The 7545-nt window shown below is 36.2% G+C and overlaps 1 long non-coding RNA gene across 3 annotated transcripts in view; it reads left to right on the top strand.

The window, feature by feature from the left end:
• The window catches only part of LOC107681927 (uncharacterized), a 10740-nt gene extending 4743 nt beyond the window's left edge, over positions 1-5997 (top strand). For 2 of the 3 annotated variants that reach the window (XR_001633315.1, XR_001633316.1), the window contains exons 2-3: positions 3907-3987; positions 5641-5997. This is a non-coding gene — a long non-coding RNA (uncharacterized LOC107681927). The remainder of the gene's footprint in view (positions 1-3906; positions 3988-5640) is intronic. The other variant, XR_001633317.1, reaches the window with a different exon arrangement.
• Positions 5998-7545: the final 1548 nt, after the last annotated feature.

Below are 7545 nucleotides of genomic sequence, written 5' to 3'. Positions count from 1 at the left end.
ATTAGCAGGGCTATAATATATAATTTTTGTACAACTAATTATTGTTTTAAAAAGCAATAAAAAATAACCCAATTATCTTTTGATTTTTAAAAACAGTTTTGCAGGTTACAAATTACTGGATAAAATATATGAAGTTTGTCTATGGATTGATTGTGTTTTGGAAGTAATCAAACATTTTCCCCAAGGCAGGTTTCATTTAAAAAAATTAATTTCACGCTATTTAACCCACTTGCCATTTATATTTTTGAAACGATTGTACAAACACTGTAACAAATCACTGGATTGATTGATTGATTGATTGATTGATTTCTTTTAAAAAACGAAATTCCACTAATACACATTTTAACCCAATTACATTACATTTTTTAAACTGTTTAGATAAATTATTAGATGAAATATATGAAGTTAGTTAGCTTTATTGATCTGTTTGTTTGTTTAGTGGAAGTTATTTACCCCAGTTACTGTTATGTTTTTTAAACATTTGTGTAGATAAATTAACTGGATCAAATTATACGAAGTTTATTTATTTGTTTTGAAAGTATAACCACACATTTTTCAGAAACAGTTTTAATTTTTTAAAAAGAAACCCCACTGCAGTGTACCATATGATGCAGTGACAGCTGTATGAGTGACTCTGAAATGGTTTAATTGATCTTTTATTGAGTTGTCGGCTGAATCAGAGTCCCTCATTCCTGCTCCCGAAGAGCCGCTTTCCTGCAGAGTTTAGTTCGTAATTAAACACAGCTGAACCAGCAGCTAACCGAGGGTCTTTGGGTTGAAAACAGCAAGTTTAGAAGCAAACGCTGCAGGACTCGTGAAGGTTGACGCGTCAGAATCACACGAGTAACCATTCAATTAAACTGACTGCTTGACTTGTGCTTCACACAAACCTTTGATGTGCCACTCATGTATTCCCAATGAAACTATAGAGGTATCATTTAAGGTTGTTCACCAGATTTAAAACACTGAAATGCAACTCAAAGAAAAAGATGTTTTATGACTATGATGTACATTTGAAAATGAGGTATATTGGGAATTTACTCCTATATGAACAATTCTTAATCCACAGATTATTTTTTTTTTTCAATTCCCATTTACATTTCATTTTTAGATCGAAATAGTCACTATACTGAATGGTGTTTAAACTATTTTCACTCAAAAATTGCTAGTAAATTACAGAGAAATGGCAAGTTGGAAAGTGAGTTGTGTAAAATAACAAAAATATCTGAATTTCATGTGCGGATCACAGCTGATTGGCTCATTGAATTAAACATACAATTTTGAAGTTGAAAAACTGAAATAGTATTTTCTAAAACTGACTCTAATAATCTTTATTTACGACTTTGAAAAATATTTTTTACAGTGTTCCTTCATCCTTAAACTAAAGTGAGAAATAAACCAAAAAAGTCAATTTCAGTAAAGCCTTAAACATATATGCTTTGATTTTATAATGCAGAAAATTTATCTTAATTTCTTATCAATGCTCATTTGTTTTTATTTTGTCTTAGTTTTTGATTTGATGCAAAATGATTGCCTTTAATTGTATGTTCATTGTTTAGAGATTACAATTAATTAAAAAAAAAAAGAAAATAAAAATACAGAAGGCAACAAGGAAACAAAGAAATGATCGCTTTTATTCAGCAAGGACGCATTAAATGTATCAAAAGTGACCGTAAATATACATTTATAATGTTAGAAAAGATTTCTATTTCAAATAAATGCTGTTCTTTTGAACTTTGTATTCATCTGTGAATCCTGAAAAATAAAATGCATCACTGTTTCTACAAAAATATTAATGTTTTCAACATTGATAATAATCAGAAATGTTTCTTGAGCAGCAAATCAGCATATTAGAATGATTTCTGAAGATCATGTGACACTGAAGACTGGAGTAATGATGCTGAAAATACAGCTGATATATAAAGTATTATATTATTGTGTTATTTTTTTATAAAGCTAAATTATAATGTTTCATCATATATATATATATATATATATATATATATATATATATGCATGCTCAGGTGATCTGTGCATTCAAAAGTTTTACCTTGTCCTGTTTCTCGGGTCACTGAAGCGTTTTCTGTTATTGATTGATGCTGAAGACCCGTGATGCTCTCTTTGCTCTGAGGACTGAGCTCAAGCTGGCCTGAAAATCAGTTTAGTTCATCTCTCTCTCGTCATCAGTCAGAAACAAACCGGTTCAATCATTTAACTACGATACAGCAAGAGACCAGACAGATTAGATTGCATTGATCTTTGTTGTCGTTGTGCAGAGATCAGAGGCAATGAAACATCAAAACAGACAGCAAATGATCATTTAACCTGGAAATGTTGTATTGGCAAATGCAGTGAATGTAAAACATGGCAGTAAAGCACAAGTGAGCATTATAGTGAAGATGTCTAAATAGGGAATGTGGTTCAAAATATCAATGAGCATCAATAAATAAACAAATTCAGGAGTTGGCCTGCCCATCCAGTCCTGATGGTTAATGGTAAAAGAACTTGGCTTGCTGTCCTCGATCGAGGCTCAGCTTGAGCTCCGAGTTTAACCGACACTGAAGACTGGAGTAATGATGCTGAAAATACAGCTGCGCATCACAGAAATACATTACAGTAATAGATACATAGAAAACAGCTGTTTTAAATTGTAATAATATTTCACTATTTTACTGTTTTTAGTGTATTTTTAAGCACATAAATCCATCCTTGGTGAGCAGAAGAAACTCCTTTCACAGTAGTAGAATTGAATTTGTTTCAAAACTGATGAACACTAACACTATTTTCCTGTTTATTTCTGTGAAGCTGCTTTGAAACGGTCCGTATTGTATAAACTGCTATATATAAATAAATATGACTTCTCAAATATTAATATACATGATAAATTAATCAGCACATAATGTAACTAGAATAATTCATTGTTAAAACAATCAGCTGGCATCCCTACCGATTAGATGAGTGTTTGGTGAAGAAGAGAAAAAGAGCATAAACCATCACTGACTGGAGTTTGATCAGTGGTTTTAGATCAATACTGCTGATCAATGTAAGAATAATGCAAGCACATCTGATGATCTGAAGAAAGTGAGCTGCATCACAACGATCCGCACACTAGAGAGCAGCAGTTCAACATTCATGATTTACATGCAGTGTACTTCACTTTCTGTTTGCCACTCAAGCCCTTTATTTCTATCATTCAGCTTGTCTTTCTGGTTTTGTCCCAGAATACATGTAGACACTAAGCCTGCATAAACACATCTGAATGTGACTGAACTTTTTTTTATCTGTCTAATGCAGTGAAATTCAGAGACAGATTAGATTGCATTGATCTTTGTTGTCGTTGTGCAGAGATCAGAGGCAATGAAACATCAAAACAGACAGCAAATGATCATTTAACCTGGAAATGTTGTATTGGCAAATGCAGTGAATGTAAAACATGGCAGTAAAGCACAAGTGAGCATTATAGTGAAGATGTCTAAATAGGGAATGTGGTTCAAAATATCAATGAGCATCAATAAATAAACAAATTCAGGAGTTGGCCTGCCCATCCAGTCCTGATGGTTAATGGTAAAAGAACTTGGCTTGCTGTCCTCGATCGAGGCTCGAACCCGAGGCTCAGCTTGAGCTCCGAGTTTAACCTCCCTATTGCGGTACTACATAGAGGTAGAATTATAACAGAAATAAAGGAGGAGATGGAGGGATGCCGGAAGAATTGTTGCTGAAATGGTGCAATGACTGCTGCTTATGTAGGCTCTTAAAGATGATTGACAGGACTGAATGATTAAGCTCCTCCCAACCCACGTTTGGAACTTCATTAAATAAATAAAATGAATTAAAATGCAGTCGTTTGTTTTCAAGTGTAAACTTTAATTTGTTAAATATTAAATGTGTTTGTTTGTTTTCTAACAGACTGACTGCTGATGGAAAAGCTCAAATGAGTTCTGCTAGAAGTCATGATGTGAGCTGCTGTCAGACTACTGAAAAATAAAGGTACGTTAGTAGTGCTACTTTTACTGTAATTAGTTATTCGCTAAAGTTGTTGTACAGTTTGTGTGTTCAGTAGTCTGTTATTTTCATTATTTTCATTAATCCATCATCTGTCTGTGTGTGTGTGTGTGTGTGAGAGAGTGTGTGTGTGAGAGAGTGTGTGAGAGTGTGTGTGTGTGTGTGTGAGTGAGAGTGTGTGTGTGTGTGTGTGAGTGAGAGTGTGTGTGTGTGTGTGTGAGTGAGAGTGTGTGTGTGTGTGTGTGAGTGAGAGTGTGTGTGTGTGTGTGTGAGTGAGAGTGTGTGTGTGTGTGTGTGAGTGAGAGTGTGTGTGTGTGTGTGTGAGTGAGAGTGTGTGTGTGTGTGTGTGAGTGAGAGTGTGTGTGTGTGTGTGTGAGTGAGAGTGTGTGTGTGTGTGTGTGAGTGAGAGTGTGTGTGTGTGTGTGTGAGTGAGAGTGTGTGTGTGTGTGTGTGAGTGAGAGTGTGTGTGTGTGTGTGTGAGTGAGAGTGTGTGTGTGTGTGTGTGAGTGAGAGTGTGTGTGTGTGTGTGTGAGTGAGAGTGTGTGTGTGTGTGTGTGAGTGAGAGTGTGTGTGTGTGTGTGTGAGTGAGAGTGTGTGTGTGTGTGTGTGAGTGAGAGTGTGTGTGTGTGTGTGTGAGTGAGAGTGTGTGTGTGTGTGTGTGAGTGAGAGTGTGTGTGTGTGTGTGTGAGTGAGAGTGTGTGTGTGTGTGTGTGAGTGAGAGTGTGTGTGTGTGTGTGTGAGTGAGAGTGTGTGTGTGTGTGTGTGAGTGAGAGTGTGTGTGTGTGTGTGTGAGTGAGAGTGTGTGTGTGTGTGTGTGAGTGAGAGTGTGTGTGTGTGTGTGTGAGTGAGAGTGTGTGTGTGTGTGTGTGAGTGAGAGTGTGTGTGTGTGTGTGTGAGTGAGAGTGTGTGTGTGTGTGTGTGAGTGAGAGTGTGTGTGTGTGTGTGTGAGTGAGAGTGTGTGTGTGTGTGTGTGAGTGAGAGTGTGTGTGTGTGTGTGTGAGTGAGAGTGTGTGTGTGTGTGTGTGAGTGAGAGTGTGTGTGTGTGTGTGTGAGTGAGAGTGTGTGTGTGTGTGTGTGAGTGAGAGTGTGTGTGTGTGTGTGTGAGTGAGAGTGTGTGTGTGTGTGTGTGAGTGAGAGTGTGTGTGTGTGTGTGTGAGTGAGAGTGTGTGTGTGTGTGTGTGAGTGAGAGTGTGTGTGTGTGTGTGTGAGTGAGAGTGTGTGTGTGTGTGTGTGAGTGAGAGTGTGTGTGTGTGTGTGTGAGTGAGAGTGTGTGTGTGTGTGTGTGAGTGAGAGTGTGTGTGTGTGTGTGTGAGTGAGAGTGTGTGTGTGTGTGTGTGAGTGAGAGTGTGTGTGTGTGTGTGTGAGTGAGAGTGTGTGTGTGTGTGTGTGAGTGAGAGTGTGTGTGTGTGTGTGTGAGTGAGAGTGTGTGTGTGTGTGTGTGAGTGAGAGTGTGTGTGTGTGTGTGTGAGTGAGAGTGTGTGTGTGTGTGTGTGAGTGAGAGTGTGTGTGTGTGTGTGTGAGTGAGAGTGTGTGTGTGTGTGTGTGAGTGTGTGAGTGTGAGTGAGTGTGTGAGTGTGTGTCTGGTCCTCTCCTCTCTTTCAGTCGGCGGTTCTCCTCATCAGTCCGTTTGATTTTCAGAGACTCTGATGATGATCCTTCAGCTTCCTGTCGCCGTGGTAGCAACAGTCCTCTTTGCATACGATCGGTCTGTTGCCATGGCAGCCGTGATGAGCCGGGAGGAACCGTGGCGACCCCAGCGAGAGACCGTCTGTATCTGTTACCATGGAGCCCAGCGTGAGTGTAGCAGCGTCAAACCTGTTCAGATTCAAACTCAGAAAGATGCTAATTTGCTTAGTCAAGGTTTTCACTGTCCAAAATCTCCTTGACACTAATTTACAGAACAAAGTACAAGTCAAGCATCACGGTTACTGTTGCTACAGTGATTTGGAACGAACCTCAGACATTAAATACTACACAGTTTGTATCATTTGTGTTATTATCATGAACTAAAACTATAAAAATGTTTGTAAATTAAAATTATTTTTATCCTAATTAACTAAATAAATAATAATAATAATATTATTGTTGTTGTTGTTGTTATTCACAACAGAGTGAATCTAATTGAAAAGTAAGGTTTGGGTCAAGGTTATTGTCATTAACTAAAACTAAAACCATAAAAAAAAGTATTATTATTTTGTTATTTATACTTGAAATAAAATAAACTTTTAATTAAATAAAATATAAAAAAGTAAAAATGTCTAATTTTTATTGTTTCATTTGAAGTACTAAAATAACTAAAACTAAATAAACTAAAAATAGAAACTAAAGTTTAATTAAAAAAACTATATAGACATATTTAAAAAATAATAATGATGATATATTGATGACAAAAAATGCACAACCTTAACTAGAATTACAATGAAAACAAAATATATAAAAATTTAAAATATTAACACAACTTTTCATATTATATTTAAGAACTGAATGTTACATTTTGTTTAATCTAATATTGGATTATGACTTTTCCTCTTTGTCATTCGGTTTCAGCAGTTTTCATGTTTCCACAGTCACACGTTTATCATGTAAAACAGCAGAATTTAGCAGATATAAATAAAGCTGTTATGAAAGCGATGAACATGAGCTGCGCTGGAAATAGAGCAGAAGCGGACCTGATTGAGAGCAGGCCGGTTTGTCTGTGAGGTGGGAAGCAGCAGATAAAGTAAATGAGTTTGGCAGCTCAGAGAAAATCATCAACACATTTGCATATAAATAGTAGAGTCGTTTCTAAGAGTGCATGAGCGAGTTTCCACAGTCGTTCCTTTGTGTTGTCATGTTTCATATCTGCATTCTCGTGTCTCATTATGCAGATTTTTTTTTATTGGTTTTGTATTGCATCATCACATTTACAATGACATGAATTTGTCTGATTGCAGGATTGTGCGAATTCTGTTTGCGTTGTCTTGAATGAGTTGTCATGGCAACCTGCTTTCATGGCAACCTGCTACTCGTTTTGAATTGTGCTTTATTTCTTCTGCAGTGCATTAGTCGTGTTGCAATAACTCACAATGTTGGTTTTCATAATGCATTGCATTTAATTGTATTGTAAATATACAATACTGTGGTATTTTGTACATGCAACCTTTATATGAAAGTGTTTTAATGCATTAATTATGCACCTTATAATGCACTGCATGAGCTCATGAATAATTGTAGCTAGTTATATATAATACATTATAATACTTATGTATTCACTGTTACACCTTTAGAAAGTATAATGCATTAAAACACAACAAACAAACCTTCAAATACTATAATGCATTTTAAGTTTGGGTAGAGTTATGAAAAGATATCATGCATTATAATGTACATTATGAATACCTTTATACATAAAGGCTTTAAGTAAAGGGTTACCAAAAAGAATAATAATTCCCTTCTGTGTGTGTGTGTGTGTGTGTGTGTGTTCTCTCATTAGGCCTGTCACGATAACAACTTTTTGTTGTGCGATATATTGCCCCAGAAATAATTGCGATAAGCGATATTATT

Source organism: Sinocyclocheilus anshuiensis, unplaced genomic scaffold, assembly GCF_001515605.1.
Source record: "Sinocyclocheilus anshuiensis isolate Anshui unplaced genomic scaffold, SAMN03320099.WGS_v1.1 scaffold2198, whole genome shotgun sequence".
Taxonomy (NCBI): Eukaryota; Metazoa; Chordata; class Actinopteri; order Cypriniformes; family Cyprinidae; genus Sinocyclocheilus; species Sinocyclocheilus anshuiensis.
Note: the sequence above shows the minus strand (reverse complement) of the source record. Positions and strands in the feature narration are given on the sequence as shown.